The following is an 11,270-nucleotide window of genomic DNA, read 5'->3' as shown; positions in this document are numbered from 1 at the left end:
GACTTCATTCTTAGTGTTGTTATCGTCTCTCTCTCTCTCTCTCTCTCTCTCTCTCTCTCTCTCGTGATCATTGAACGTATATGTGCTGCTTTCTCTTGGTGTCATTGGACTATTCTAATATCAGAGGTGGACTTTCAAGGGGCAGGGCAGAGGAGAGGAGGGGTGACCCACGGGGGTGGATGGGGGGATGGGGGGGATGGGGGGGATGGGGGGATGGGTGTGAGTGGGAGGTGGGGCTTGCTCCCTTCAGCCCGCCCCTTCCATTGGCAGCTTTTTCAGCCTGTCTGCGTACCGCGGGTGCCTGCGGCAGCCTTGGCACGAGGGTCAGAGGACCCGTCTCCCTTCCAACTCATACTTACCTGGCAGGGGAGACACCTTGATCACGAAGGAGGTTCACCCAGGGCGAGGCTCGGCCATTGCACTTCGGCTGTGCTGACCTTTGCGAATTCCCCAAATGCGGGAATCTCGACTGCATAATTTCTGGTAGTGGGGGACTGCGTACGCGCTCTCCCCCGAACATGTTTGTGAAAAATAATAATCTGGCAAACTTGAGACCGGTCAAGCCAAGCGGTTGAGGAGCGGTGTGGCACGAGATGGGGAAACAGTACCCCCTGCTGGTGAGAGAAGAGAAAAAAAAGAAAAAAAGCTTACAGCACCTGGTATTCCCAGGCGGTCTCCCATCCAAGTACTAACCAGGCCCGACCCTGCTTAGCTTCCGAGATCGGACGAGATCGGGCGTGTTCAGGGTGGTATGGCCGTAAGCGAAGGAAGGAGTGGGTCATAGGCTACTTATACATGACAGCGCTCTGCCCAGTAGCTCAGTTTGCCTTGGGATTCCTCCTTAGTTTTTTGTGGTCAGTTTGACTTCATTCTTAGTGTTGTTATCGTCTCTCTCTCTCTCTCTCTCTCTCTCTCTCTCTCTCTCTCGTGATCATTGAACGTATATGTGCTGCTTTCTCTTGGTGTCATTGGACTATTCTAATATCAGAGGTGGACTTTCAAGGGGCAGGGCAGAGGAGAGGAGGGGTGACCCACGGGGGTGGATGGGGGGATGGGGGGGATGGGGGGGATGGGTGTGAGTGGGAGGTGGGGCTTGCTCCCTTCAGCCCGCCCCTTCCATTGGCAGCTTTTTCAGCCTGTCTGCGTACCGCGGGTGCCTGCGGCAGCCTTGGCACGAGGGTCAGAGGACCCGTCTCCCTTCCAACTCATACTTACCTGGCAGGGGAGACACCTTGATCACGAAGGAGGTTCACCCAGGGCGAGGCTCGGCCATTGCACTTCGGCTGTGCTGACCTTTGCGAATTCCCCAAATGCGGGAATCTCGACTGCATAATTTCTGGTAGTGGGGGACTGCGTACGCGCTCTCCCCCGAACATGTTTGTGAAAAATAATAATCTGGCAAACTTGAGACCGGTCAAGCCAAGCGGTTGAGGAGCGGTGTGGCACGAGATGGGGAAACAGTACCCCCTGCTGGTGAGAGAAGAGAAAAAAAAGAAAAAAAGCTTACAGCACCTGGTATTCCCAGGCGGTCTCCCATCCAAGTACTAACCAGGCCCGACCCTGCTTAGCTTCCGAGATCGGACGAGATCGGGCGTGTTCAGGGTGGTATGGCCGTAAGCGAAGGAAGGAGTGGGTCATAGGCTACTTATACATGACAGCGCTCTGCCCAGTAGCTCAGTTTGCCTTGGGATTCCTCCTTAGTTTTTTGTGGTCAGTTTGACTTCATTCTTAGTGTTGTTATCGTCTCTCTCTCTCTCTCTCTCTCTCTCTCTCTCTCTCTCGTGATCATTGAACGTATATGTGCTGCTTTCTCTTGGTGTCATTGGACTATTCTAATATCAGAGGTGGACTTTCAAGGGGCAGGGCAGAGGAGAGGAGGGGTGACCCACGGGGGTGGATGGGGGGATGGGGGGGATGGGGGGATGGGTGTGAGTGGGAGGTGGGGCTTGCTCCCTTCAGCCCGCCCCTTCCATTGGCAGCTTTTTCAGCCTGTCTGCGTACCGCGGGTGCCTGCGGCAGCCTTGGCACGAGGGTCAGAGGACCCGTCTCCCTTCCAACTCATACTTACCTGGCAGGGGAGACACCTTGATCACGAAGGAGGTTCACCCAGGGCGAGGCTCGGCCATTGCACTTCGGCTGTGCTGACCTTTGCGAATTCCCCAAATGCGGGAATCTCGACTGCATAATTTCTGGTAGTGGGGGACTGCGTACGCGCTCTCCCCCGAACATGTTTGTGAAAAATAATAATCTGGCAAACTTGAGACCGGTCAAGCCAAGCGGTTGAGGAGCGGTGTGGCACGAGATGGGGAAACAGTACCCCCTGCTGGTGAGAGAAGAGAAAAAAAAGAAAAAAAGCTTACAGCACCTGGTATTCCCAGGCGGTCTCCCATCCAAGTACTAACCAGGCCCGACCCTGCTTAGCTTCCGAGATCGGACGAGATCGGGCGTGTTCAGGGTGGTATGGCCGTAAGCGAAGGAAGGAGTGGGTCATAGGCTACTTATACATGACAGCGCTCTGCCCAGTAGCTCAGTTTGCCTTGGGATTCCTCCTTAGTTTTTTGTGGTCAGTTTGACTTCATTCTTAGTGTTGTTATCGTCTCTCTCTCTCTCTCTCTCTCTCTCTCTCTCTCTCTCTCGTGATCATTGAACGTATATGTGCTGCTTTCTCTTGGTGTCATTGGACTATTCTAATATCAGAGGTGGACTTTCAAGGGGCAGGGCAGAGGAGAGGAGGGGTGACCCACGGGGGTGGATGGGGGGATGGGGGGGATGGGGGGGATGGGGGGATGGGTGTGAGTGGGAGGTGGGGCTTGCTCCCTTCAGCCCGCCCCTTCCATTGGCAGCTTTTTCAGCCTGTCTGCGTACCGCGGGTGCCTGCGGCAGCCTTGGCACGAGGGTCAGAGGACCCGTCTCCCTTCCAACTCATACTTACCTGGCAGGGGAGACACCTTGATCACGAAGGAGGTTCACCCAGGGCGAGGCTCGGCCATTGCACTTCGGCTGTGCTGACCTTTGCGAATTCCCCAAATGCGGGAATCTCGACTGCATAATTTCTGGTAGTGGGGGACTGCGTACGCGCTCTCCCCCGAACATGTTTGTGAAAAATAATAATCTGGCAAACTTGAGACCGGTCAAGCCAAGCGGTTGAGGAGCGGTGTGGCACGAGATGGGGAAACAGTACCCCCTGCTGGTGAGAGAAGAGAAAAAAAAGAAAAAAAGCTTACAGCACCTGGTATTCCCAGGCGGTCTCCCATCCAAGTACTAACCAGGCCCGACCCTGCTTAGCTTCCGAGATCGGACGAGATCGGGCGTGTTCAGGGTGGTATGGCCGTAAGCGAAGGAAGGAGTGGGTCATAGGCTACTTATACATGACAGCGCTCTGCCCAGTAGCTCAGTTTGCCTTGGGATTCCTCCTTAGTTTTTTGTGGTCAGTTTGACTTCATTCTTAGTGTTGTTATCGTCTCTCTCTCTCTCTCTCTCTCTCTCTCTCTCTCTCTCTCGTGATCATTGAACGTATATGTGCTGCTTTCTCTTGGTGTCATTGGACTATTCTAATATCAGAGGTGGACTTTCAAGGGGCAGGGCAGAGGAGAGGAGGGGTGACCCACGGGGGTGGATGGGGGGATGGGGGGGATGGGGGGATGGGTGTGAGTGGGAGGTGGGGCTTGCTCCCTTCAGCCCGCCCCTTCCATTGGCAGCTTTTTCAGCCTGTCTGCGTACCGCGGGTGCCTGCGGCAGCCTTGGCACGAGGGTCAGAGGACCCGTCTCCCTTCCAACTCATACTTACCTGGCAGGGGAGACACCTTGATCACGAAGGAGGTTCACCCAGGGCGAGGCTCGGCCATTGCACTTCGGCTGTGCTGACCTTTGCGAATTCCCCAAATGCGGGAATCTCGACTGCATAATTTCTGGTAGTGGGGGACTGCGTACGCGCTCTCCCCCGAACATGTTTGTGAAAAATAATAATCTGGCAAACTTGAGACCGGTCAAGCCAAGCGGTTGAGGAGCGGTGTGGCACGAGATGGGGAAACAGTACCCCCTGCTGGTGAGAGAAGAGAAAAAAAAGAAAAAAAGCTTACAGCACCTGGTATTCCCAGGCGGTCTCCCATCCAAGTACTAACCAGGCCCGACCCTGCTTAGCTTCCGAGATCGGACGAGATCGGGCGTGTTCAGGGTGGTATGGCCGTAAGCGAAGGAAGGAGTGGGTCATAGGCTACTTATACATGACAGCGCTCTGCCCAGTAGCTCAGTTTGCCTTGGGATTCCTCCTTAGTTTTTTGTGGTCAGTTTGACTTCATTCTTAGTGTTGTTATCGTCTCTCTCTCTCTCTCTCTCTCTCTCTCTCTCTCTCTCTCGTGATCATTGAACGTATATGTGCTGCTTTCTCTTGGTGTCATTGGACTATTCTAATATCAGAGGTGGACTTTCAAGGGGCAGGGCAGAGGAGAGGAGGGGTGACCCACGGGGGTGGATGGGGGGATGGGGGGGATGGGGGGGATGGGGGGATGTGAGTGGGAGGTGGGGCTTGCTCCCTTCAGCCCGCCCCTTCCATTGGCAGCTTTTTCAGCCTGTCTGCGTACCGCGGGTGCCTGCGGCAGCCTTGGCACGAGGGTCAGAGGACCCGTCTCCCTTCCAACTCATACTTACCTGGCAGGGGAGACACCTTGATCACGAAGGAGGTTCACCCAGGGCGAGGCTCGGCCATTGCACTTCGGCTGTGCTGACCTTTGCGAATTCCCCAAATGCGGGAATCTCGACTGCATAATTTCTGGTAGTGGGGGACTGCGTACGCGCTCTCCCCCGAACATGTTTGTGAAAAATAATAATCTGGCAAACTTGAGACCGGTCAAGCCAAGCGGTTGAGGAGCGGTGTGGCACGAGATGGGGAAACAGTACCCCCTGCTGGTGAGAGAAGAGAAAAAAAAGAAAAAAAGCTTACAGCACCTGGTATTCCCAGGCGGTCTCCCATCCAAGTACTAACCAGGCCCGACCCTGCTTAGCTTCCGAGATCGGACGAGATCGGGCGTGTTCAGGGTGGTATGGCCGTAAGCGAAGGAAGGAGTGGGTCATAGGCTACTTATACATGACAGCGCTCTGCCCAGTAGCTCAGTTTGCCTTGGGATTCCTCCTTAGTTTTTTGTGGTCAGTTTGACTTCATTCTTAGTGTTGTTATCGTCTCTCTCTCTCTCTCTCTCTCTCTCTCTCTCTCTCTCGTGATCATTGAACGTATATGTGCTGCTTTCTCTTGGTGTCATTGGACTATTCTAATATCAGAGGTGGACTTTCAAGGGGCAGGGCAGAGGAGAGGAGGGGTGACCCACGGGGGTGGATGGGGGGATGGGGGGGATGGGGGGATGGGTGTGAGTGGGAGGTGGGGCTTGCTCCCTTCAGCCCGCCCCTTCCATTGGCAGCTTTTTCAGCCTGTCTGCGTACCGCGGGTGCCTGCGGCAGCCTTGGCACGAGGGTCAGAGGACCCGTCTCCCTTCCAACTCATACTTACCTGGCAGGGGAGACACCTTGATCACGAAGGAGGTTCACCCAGGGCGAGGCTCGGCCATTGCACTTCGGCTGTGCTGACCTTTGCGAATTCCCCAAATGCGGGAATCTCGACTGCATAATTTCTGGTAGTGGGGGACTGCGTACGCGCTCTCCCCCGAACATGTTTGTGAAAAATAATAATCTGGCAAACTTGAGACCGGTCAAGCCAAGCGGTTGAGGAGCGGTGTGGCACGAGATGGGGAAACAGTACCCCCTGCTGGTGAGAGAAGAGAAAAAAAAGAAAAAAAGCTTACAGCACCTGGTATTCCCAGGCGGTCTCCCATCCAAGTACTAACCAGGCCCGACCCTGCTTAGCTTCCGAGATCGGACGAGATCGGGCGTGTTCAGGGTGGTATGGCCGTAAGCGAAGGAAGGAGTGGGTCATAGGCTACTTATACATGACAGCGCTCTGCCCAGTAGCTCAGTTTGCCTTGGGATTCCTCCTTAGTTTTTTGTGGTCAGTTTGACTTCATTCTTAGTGTTGTTATCGTCTCTCTCTCTCTCTCTCTCTCTCTCTCTCTCTCTCTCTCGTGATCATTGAACGTATATGTGCTGCTTTCTCTTGGTGTCATTGGACTATTCTAATATCAGAGGTGGACTTTCAAGGGGCAGGGCAGAGGAGAGGAGGGGTGACCCACGGGGGTGGATGGGGGGATGGGGGGGATGGGGGGGATGGGGGGATGGGTGTGAGTGGGAGGTGGGGCTTGCTCCCTTCAGCCCGCCCCTTCCATTGGCAGCTTTTTCAGCCTGTCTGCGTACCGCGGGTGCCTGCGGCAGCCTTGGCACGAGGGTCAGAGGACCCGTCTCCCTTCCAACTCATACTTACCTGGCAGGGGAGACACCTTGATCACGAAGGAGGTTCACCCAGGGCGAGGCTCGGCCATTGCACTTCGGCTGTGCTGACCTTTGCGAATTCCCCAAATGCGGGAATCTCGACTGCATAATTTCTGGTAGTGGGGGACTGCGTACGCGCTCTCCCCCGAACATGTTTGTGAAAAATAATAATCTGGCAAACTTGAGACCGGTCAAGCCAAGCGGTTGAGGAGCGGTGTGGCACGAGATGGGGAAACAGTACCCCCTGCTGGTGAGAGAAGAGAAAAAAAAGAAAAAAAGCTTACAGCACCTGGTATTCCCAGGCGGTCTCCCATCCAAGTACTAACCAGGCCCGACCCTGCTTAGCTTCCGAGATCGGACGAGATCGGGCGTGTTCAGGGTGGTATGGCCGTAAGCGAAGGAAGGAGTGGGTCATAGGCTACTTATACATGACAGCGCTCTGCCCAGTAGCTCAGTTTGCCTTGGGATTCCTCCTTAGTTTTTTGTGGTCAGTTTGACTTCATTCTTAGTGTTGTTATCGTCTCTCTCTCTCTCTCTCTCTCTCTCTCTCTCTCTCTCTCGTGATCATTGAACGTATATGTGCTGCTTTCTCTTGGTGTCATTGGACTATTCTAATATCAGAGGTGGACTTTCAAGGGGCAGGGCAGAGGAGAGGAGGGGTGACCCACGGGGGTGGATGGGGGGATGGGGGGGATGGGGGGGATGGGTGTGAGTGGGAGGTGGGGCTTGCTCCCTTCAGCCCGCCCCTTCCATTGGCAGCTTTTTCAGCCTGTCTGCGTACCGCGGGTGCCTGCGGCAGCCTTGGCACGAGGGTCAGAGGACCCGTCTCCCTTCCAACTCATACTTACCTGGCAGGGGAGACACCTTGATCACGAAGGAGGTTCACCCAGGGCGAGGCTCGGCCATTGCACTTCGGCTGTGCTGACCTTTGCGAATTCCCCAAATGCGGGAATCTCGACTGCATAATTTCTGGTAGTGGGGGACTGCGTACGCGCTCTCCCCCGAACATGTTTGTGAAAAATAATAATCTGGCAAACTTGAGACCGGTCAAGCCAAGCGGTTGAGGAGCGGTGTGGCACGAGATGGGGAAACAGTACCCCCTGCTGGTGAGAGAAGAGAAAAAAAAGAAAAAAAGCTTACAGCACCTGGTATTCCCAGGCGGTCTCCCATCCAAGTACTAACCAGGCCCGACCCTGCTTAGCTTCCGAGATCGGACGAGATCGGGCGTGTTCAGGGTGGTATGGCCGTAAGCGAAGGAAGGAGTGGGTCATAGGCTACTTATACATGACAGCGCTCTGCCCAGTAGCTCAGTTTGCCTTGGGATTCCTCCTTAGTTTTTTGTGGTCAGTTTGACTTCATTCTTAGTGTTGTTATCGTCTCTCTCTCTCTCTCTCTCTCTCTCTCTCTCTCTCTCTCTCGTGATCATTGAACGTATATGTGCTGCTTTCTCTTGGTGTCATTGGACTATTCTAATATCAGAGGTGGACTTTCAAGGGGCAGGGCAGAGGAGAGGAGGGGTGACCCACGGGGGTGGATGGGGGGATGGGGGGGATGGGGGGGATGGGGGGATGGGTGTGAGTGGGAGGTGGGGCTTGCTCCCTTCAGCCCGCCCCTTCCATTGGCAGCTTTTTCAGCCTGTCTGCGTACCGCGGGTGCCTGCGGCAGCCTTGGCACGAGGGTCAGAGGACCCGTCTCCCTTCCAACTCATACTTACCTGGCAGGGGAGACACCTTGATCACGAAGGAGGTTCACCCAGGGCGAGGCTCGGCCATTGCACTTCGGCTGTGCTGACCTTTGCGAATTCCCCAAATGCGGGAATCTCGACTGCATAATTTCTGGTAGTGGGGGACTGCGTACGCGCTCTCCCCCGAACATGTTTGTGAAAAATAATAATCTGGCAAACTTGAGACCGGTCAAGCCAAGCGGTTGAGGAGCGGTGTGGCACGAGATGGGGAAACAGTACCCCCTGCTGGTGAGAGAAGAGAAAAAAAAGAAAAAAAGCTTACAGCACCTGGTATTCCCAGGCGGTCTCCCATCCAAGTACTAACCAGGCCCGACCCTGCTTAGCTTCCGAGATCGGACGAGATCGGGCGTGTTCAGGGTGGTATGGCCGTAAGCGAAGGAAGGAGTGGGTCATAGGCTACTTATACATGACAGCGCTCTGCCCAGTAGCTCAGTTTGCCTTGGGATTCCTCCTTAGTTTTTTGTGGTCAGTTTGACTTCATTCTTAGTGTTGTTATCGTCTCTCTCTCTCTCTCTCTCTCTCTCTCTCTCTCTCTCTCGTGATCATTGAACGTATATGTGCTGCTTTCTCTTGGTGTCATTGGACTATTCTAATATCAGAGGTGGACTTTCAAGGGGCAGGGCAGAGGAGAGGAGGGGTGACCCACGGGGGTGGATGGGGGGATGGGGGGGATGGGGGGGATGGGTGTGAGTGGGAGGTGGGGCTTGCTCCCTTCAGCCCGCCCCTTCCATTGGCAGCTTTTTCAGCCTGTCTGCGTACCGCGGGTGCCTGCGGCAGCCTTGGCACGAGGGTCAGAGGACCCGTCTCCCTTCCAACTCATACTTACCTGGCAGGGGAGACACCTTGATCACGAAGGAGGTTCACCCAGGGCGAGGCTCGGCCATTGCACTTCGGCTGTGCTGACCTTTGCGAATTCCCCAAATGCGGGAATCTCGACTGCATAATTTCTGGTAGTGGGGGACTGCGTACGCGCTCTCCCCCGAACATGTTTGTGAAAAATAATAATCTGGCAAACTTGAGACCGGTCAAGCCAAGCGGTTGAGGAGCGGTGTGGCACGAGATGGGGAAACAGTACCCCCTGCTGGTGAGAGAAGAGAAAAAAAAGAAAAAAAGCTTACAGCACCTGGTATTCCCAGGCGGTCTCCCATCCAAGTACTAACCAGGCCCGACCCTGCTTAGCTTCCGAGATCGGACGAGATCGGGCGTGTTCAGGGTGGTATGGCCGTAAGCGAAGGAAGGAGTGGGTCATAGGCTACTTATACATGACAGCGCTCTGCCCAGTAGCTCAGTTTGCCTTGGGATTCCTCCTTAGTTTTTTGTGGTCAGTTTGACTTCATTCTTAGTGTTGTTATCGTCTCTCTCTCTCTCTCTCTCTCTCTCTCTCTCTCTCTCGTGATCATTGAACGTATATGTGCTGCTTTCTCTTGGTGTCATTGGACTATTCTAATATCAGAGGTGGACTTTCAAGGGGCAGGGCAGAGGAGAGGAGGGGTGACCCACGGGGGTGGATGGGGGGATGGGGGGGATGGGGGGGATGGGGGGATGTGTGAGTGGGAGGTGGGGCTTGCTCCCTTCAGCCCGCCCCTTCCATTGGCAGCTTTTTCAGCCTGTCTGCGTACCGCGGGTGCCTGCGGCAGCCTTGGCACGAGGGTCAGAGGACCCGTCTCCCTTCCAACTCATACTTACCTGGCAGGGGAGACACCTTGATCACGAAGGAGGTTCACCCAGGGCGAGGCTCGGCCATTGCACTTCGGCTGTGCTGACCTTTGCGAATTCCCCAAATGCGGGAATCTCGACTGCATAATTTCTGGTAGTGGGGGACTGCGTACGCGCTCTCCCCCGAACATGTTTGTGAAAAATAATAATCTGGCAAACTTGAGACCGGTCAAGCCAAGCGGTTGAGGAGCGGTGTGGCACGAGATGGGGAAACAGTACCCCCTGCTGGTGAGAGAAGAGAAAAAAAAGAAAAAAAGCTTACAGCACCTGGTATTCCCAGGCGGTCTCCCATCCAAGTACTAACCAGGCCCGACCCTGCTTAGCTTCCGAGATCGGACGAGATCGGGCGTGTTCAGGGTGGTATGGCCGTAAGCGAAGGAAGGAGTGGGTCATAGGCTACTTATACATGACAGCGCTCTGCCCAGTAGCTCAGTTTGCCTTGGGATTCCTCCTTAGTTTTTTGTGGTCAGTTTGACTTCATTCTTAGTGTTGTTATCGTCTCTCTCTCTCTCTCTCTCTCTCTCTCTCTCTCTCTCTCGTGATCATTGAACGTATATGTGCTGCTTTCTCTTGGTGTCATTGGACTATTCTAATATCAGAGGTGGACTTTCAAGGGGCAGGGCAGAGGAGAGGAGGGGTGACCCACGGGGGTGGATGGGGGGATGGGGGGGATGGGGGGGATGGGGGGATGGGTGTGAGTGGGAGGTGGGGCTTGCTCCCTTCAGCCCGCCCCTTCCATTGGCAGCTTTTTCAGCCTGTCTGCGTACCGCGGGTGCCTGCGGCAGCCTTGGCACGAGGGTCAGAGGACCCGTCTCCCTTCCAACTCATACTTACCTGGCAGGGGAGACACCTTGATCACGAAGGAGGTTCACCCAGGGCGAGGCTCGGCCATTGCACTTCGGCTGTGCTGACCTTTGCGAATTCCCCAAATGCGGGAATCTCGACTGCATAATTTCTGGTAGTGGGGGACTGCGTACGCGCTCTCCCCCGAACATGTTTGTGAAAAATAATAATCTGGCAAACTTGAGACCGGTCAAGCCAAGCGGTTGAGGAGCGGTGTGGCACGAGATGGGGAAACAGTACCCCCTGCTGGTGAGAGAAGAGAAAAAAAAGAAAAAAAGCTTACAGCACCTGGTATTCCCAGGCGGTCTCCCATCCAAGTACTAACCAGGCCCGACCCTGCTTAGCTTCCGAGATCGGACGAGATCGGGCGTGTTCAGGGTGGTATGGCCGTAAGCGAAGGAAGGAGTGGGTCATAGGCTACTTATACATGACAGCGCTCTGCCCAGTAGCTCAGTTTGCCTTGGGATTCCTCCTTAGTTTTTTGTGGTCAGTTTGACTTCATTCTTAGTGTTGTTATCGTCTCTCTCTCTCTCTCTCTCTCTCTCTCTCTCGTGATCATTGAACGTATATGTGCTGCTTTCTCTTGGTGTCATTG

The 11,270-nt window shown here is 54.6% G+C and overlaps 26 non-coding genes across 26 annotated transcripts; 13 read left to right on the top strand and 13 right to left on the bottom strand.

Annotated features, from left to right (window-relative positions):
* Window positions 1–351: 351 nt before the first annotated feature.
* Window positions 352–515, top strand: LOC124486157. Its single transcript, XR_006958271.1, has one exon. It is a non-coding gene; the product is annotated as a U1 spliceosomal RNA (small nuclear RNA).
* Window positions 516–644: 129 nt separating this feature from the next.
* Window positions 645–763, bottom strand: LOC124486124. Its single transcript, XR_006958242.1, has one exon. It is a non-coding gene; the product is annotated as a 5S ribosomal RNA (ribosomal RNA).
* A 444-nt stretch (window positions 764–1,207) lies between these two features.
* On the top strand, window positions 1,208–1,371 carry LOC124486156. The gene has a single exon (XR_006958270.1). It is a non-coding gene; the product is annotated as a U1 spliceosomal RNA (small nuclear RNA).
* Window positions 1,372–1,500: 129 nt separating this feature from the next.
* Window positions 1,501–1,619, bottom strand: LOC124486123. The gene has a single exon (XR_006958241.1). It is a non-coding gene; the product is annotated as a 5S ribosomal RNA (ribosomal RNA).
* Window positions 1,620–2,060: 441 nt separating this feature from the next.
* Window positions 2,061–2,224, top strand: LOC124486154. The gene has a single exon (XR_006958268.1). It is a non-coding gene; the product is annotated as a U1 spliceosomal RNA (small nuclear RNA).
* A 129-nt stretch (window positions 2,225–2,353) lies between these two features.
* Window positions 2,354–2,472, bottom strand: LOC124486117. The gene has a single exon (XR_006958236.1). It is a non-coding gene; the product is annotated as a 5S ribosomal RNA (ribosomal RNA).
* A 452-nt stretch (window positions 2,473–2,924) lies between these two features.
* LOC124486153 lies at window positions 2,925–3,088 on the top strand. The gene has a single exon (XR_006958267.1). It is a non-coding gene; the product is annotated as a U1 spliceosomal RNA (small nuclear RNA).
* Window positions 3,089–3,217: 129 nt separating this feature from the next.
* Window positions 3,218–3,336, bottom strand: LOC124486106. The gene has a single exon (XR_006958225.1). It is a non-coding gene; the product is annotated as a 5S ribosomal RNA (ribosomal RNA).
* A 443-nt stretch (window positions 3,337–3,779) lies between these two features.
* Window positions 3,780–3,943, top strand: LOC124486152. Its single transcript, XR_006958266.1, has one exon. It is a non-coding gene; the product is annotated as a U1 spliceosomal RNA (small nuclear RNA).
* A 129-nt stretch (window positions 3,944–4,072) lies between these two features.
* LOC124486094 lies at window positions 4,073–4,191 on the bottom strand. Its single transcript, XR_006958213.1, has one exon. It is a non-coding gene; the product is annotated as a 5S ribosomal RNA (ribosomal RNA).
* Window positions 4,192–4,639: 448 nt separating this feature from the next.
* On the top strand, window positions 4,640–4,803 carry LOC124486150. Its single transcript, XR_006958265.1, has one exon. It is a non-coding gene; the product is annotated as a U1 spliceosomal RNA (small nuclear RNA).
* A 129-nt stretch (window positions 4,804–4,932) lies between these two features.
* On the bottom strand, window positions 4,933–5,051 carry LOC124486083. Its single transcript, XR_006958201.1, has one exon. It is a non-coding gene; the product is annotated as a 5S ribosomal RNA (ribosomal RNA).
* A 441-nt stretch (window positions 5,052–5,492) lies between these two features.
* LOC124486149 lies at window positions 5,493–5,656 on the top strand. Its single transcript, XR_006958264.1, has one exon. It is a non-coding gene; the product is annotated as a U1 spliceosomal RNA (small nuclear RNA).
* Window positions 5,657–5,785: 129 nt separating this feature from the next.
* On the bottom strand, window positions 5,786–5,904 carry LOC124486072. The gene has a single exon (XR_006958190.1). It is a non-coding gene; the product is annotated as a 5S ribosomal RNA (ribosomal RNA).
* Window positions 5,905–6,356: 452 nt separating this feature from the next.
* LOC124486148 lies at window positions 6,357–6,520 on the top strand. Its single transcript, XR_006958263.1, has one exon. It is a non-coding gene; the product is annotated as a U1 spliceosomal RNA (small nuclear RNA).
* Window positions 6,521–6,649: 129 nt separating this feature from the next.
* Window positions 6,650–6,768, bottom strand: LOC124486060. Its single transcript, XR_006958179.1, has one exon. It is a non-coding gene; the product is annotated as a 5S ribosomal RNA (ribosomal RNA).
* A 444-nt stretch (window positions 6,769–7,212) lies between these two features.
* Window positions 7,213–7,376, top strand: LOC124486147. The gene has a single exon (XR_006958262.1). It is a non-coding gene; the product is annotated as a U1 spliceosomal RNA (small nuclear RNA).
* A 129-nt stretch (window positions 7,377–7,505) lies between these two features.
* Window positions 7,506–7,624, bottom strand: LOC124486049. The gene has a single exon (XR_006958168.1). It is a non-coding gene; the product is annotated as a 5S ribosomal RNA (ribosomal RNA).
* A 454-nt stretch (window positions 7,625–8,078) lies between these two features.
* Window positions 8,079–8,242, top strand: LOC124486146. Its single transcript, XR_006958261.1, has one exon. It is a non-coding gene; the product is annotated as a U1 spliceosomal RNA (small nuclear RNA).
* A 129-nt stretch (window positions 8,243–8,371) lies between these two features.
* LOC124486038 lies at window positions 8,372–8,490 on the bottom strand. Its single transcript, XR_006958157.1, has one exon. It is a non-coding gene; the product is annotated as a 5S ribosomal RNA (ribosomal RNA).
* Window positions 8,491–8,934: 444 nt separating this feature from the next.
* Window positions 8,935–9,098, top strand: LOC124486145. The gene has a single exon (XR_006958260.1). It is a non-coding gene; the product is annotated as a U1 spliceosomal RNA (small nuclear RNA).
* Window positions 9,099–9,227: 129 nt separating this feature from the next.
* LOC124486026 lies at window positions 9,228–9,346 on the bottom strand. The gene has a single exon (XR_006958146.1). It is a non-coding gene; the product is annotated as a 5S ribosomal RNA (ribosomal RNA).
* Window positions 9,347–9,794: 448 nt separating this feature from the next.
* LOC124486144 lies at window positions 9,795–9,958 on the top strand. The gene has a single exon (XR_006958259.1). It is a non-coding gene; the product is annotated as a U1 spliceosomal RNA (small nuclear RNA).
* Window positions 9,959–10,087: 129 nt separating this feature from the next.
* On the bottom strand, window positions 10,088–10,206 carry LOC124486015. The gene has a single exon (XR_006958135.1). It is a non-coding gene; the product is annotated as a 5S ribosomal RNA (ribosomal RNA).
* A 452-nt stretch (window positions 10,207–10,658) lies between these two features.
* Window positions 10,659–10,822, top strand: LOC124486142. Its single transcript, XR_006958257.1, has one exon. It is a non-coding gene; the product is annotated as a U1 spliceosomal RNA (small nuclear RNA).
* A 129-nt stretch (window positions 10,823–10,951) lies between these two features.
* Window positions 10,952–11,070, bottom strand: LOC124486004. Its single transcript, XR_006958124.1, has one exon. It is a non-coding gene; the product is annotated as a 5S ribosomal RNA (ribosomal RNA).
* Between the last annotated feature and the right edge of the window lie 200 nt (window positions 11,071–11,270).

Source organism: Hypomesus transpacificus, chromosome 23 (genome assembly GCF_021917145.1).
Source record: "Hypomesus transpacificus isolate Combined female chromosome 23, fHypTra1, whole genome shotgun sequence".
In the NCBI taxonomy this organism is placed as follows: Eukaryota; Metazoa; Chordata; class Actinopteri; order Osmeriformes; family Osmeridae; genus Hypomesus; species Hypomesus transpacificus.
The sequence above is the reverse complement of the archived record's forward strand: the minus strand, read 5'-3'. Positions and strand labels throughout refer to the sequence as shown.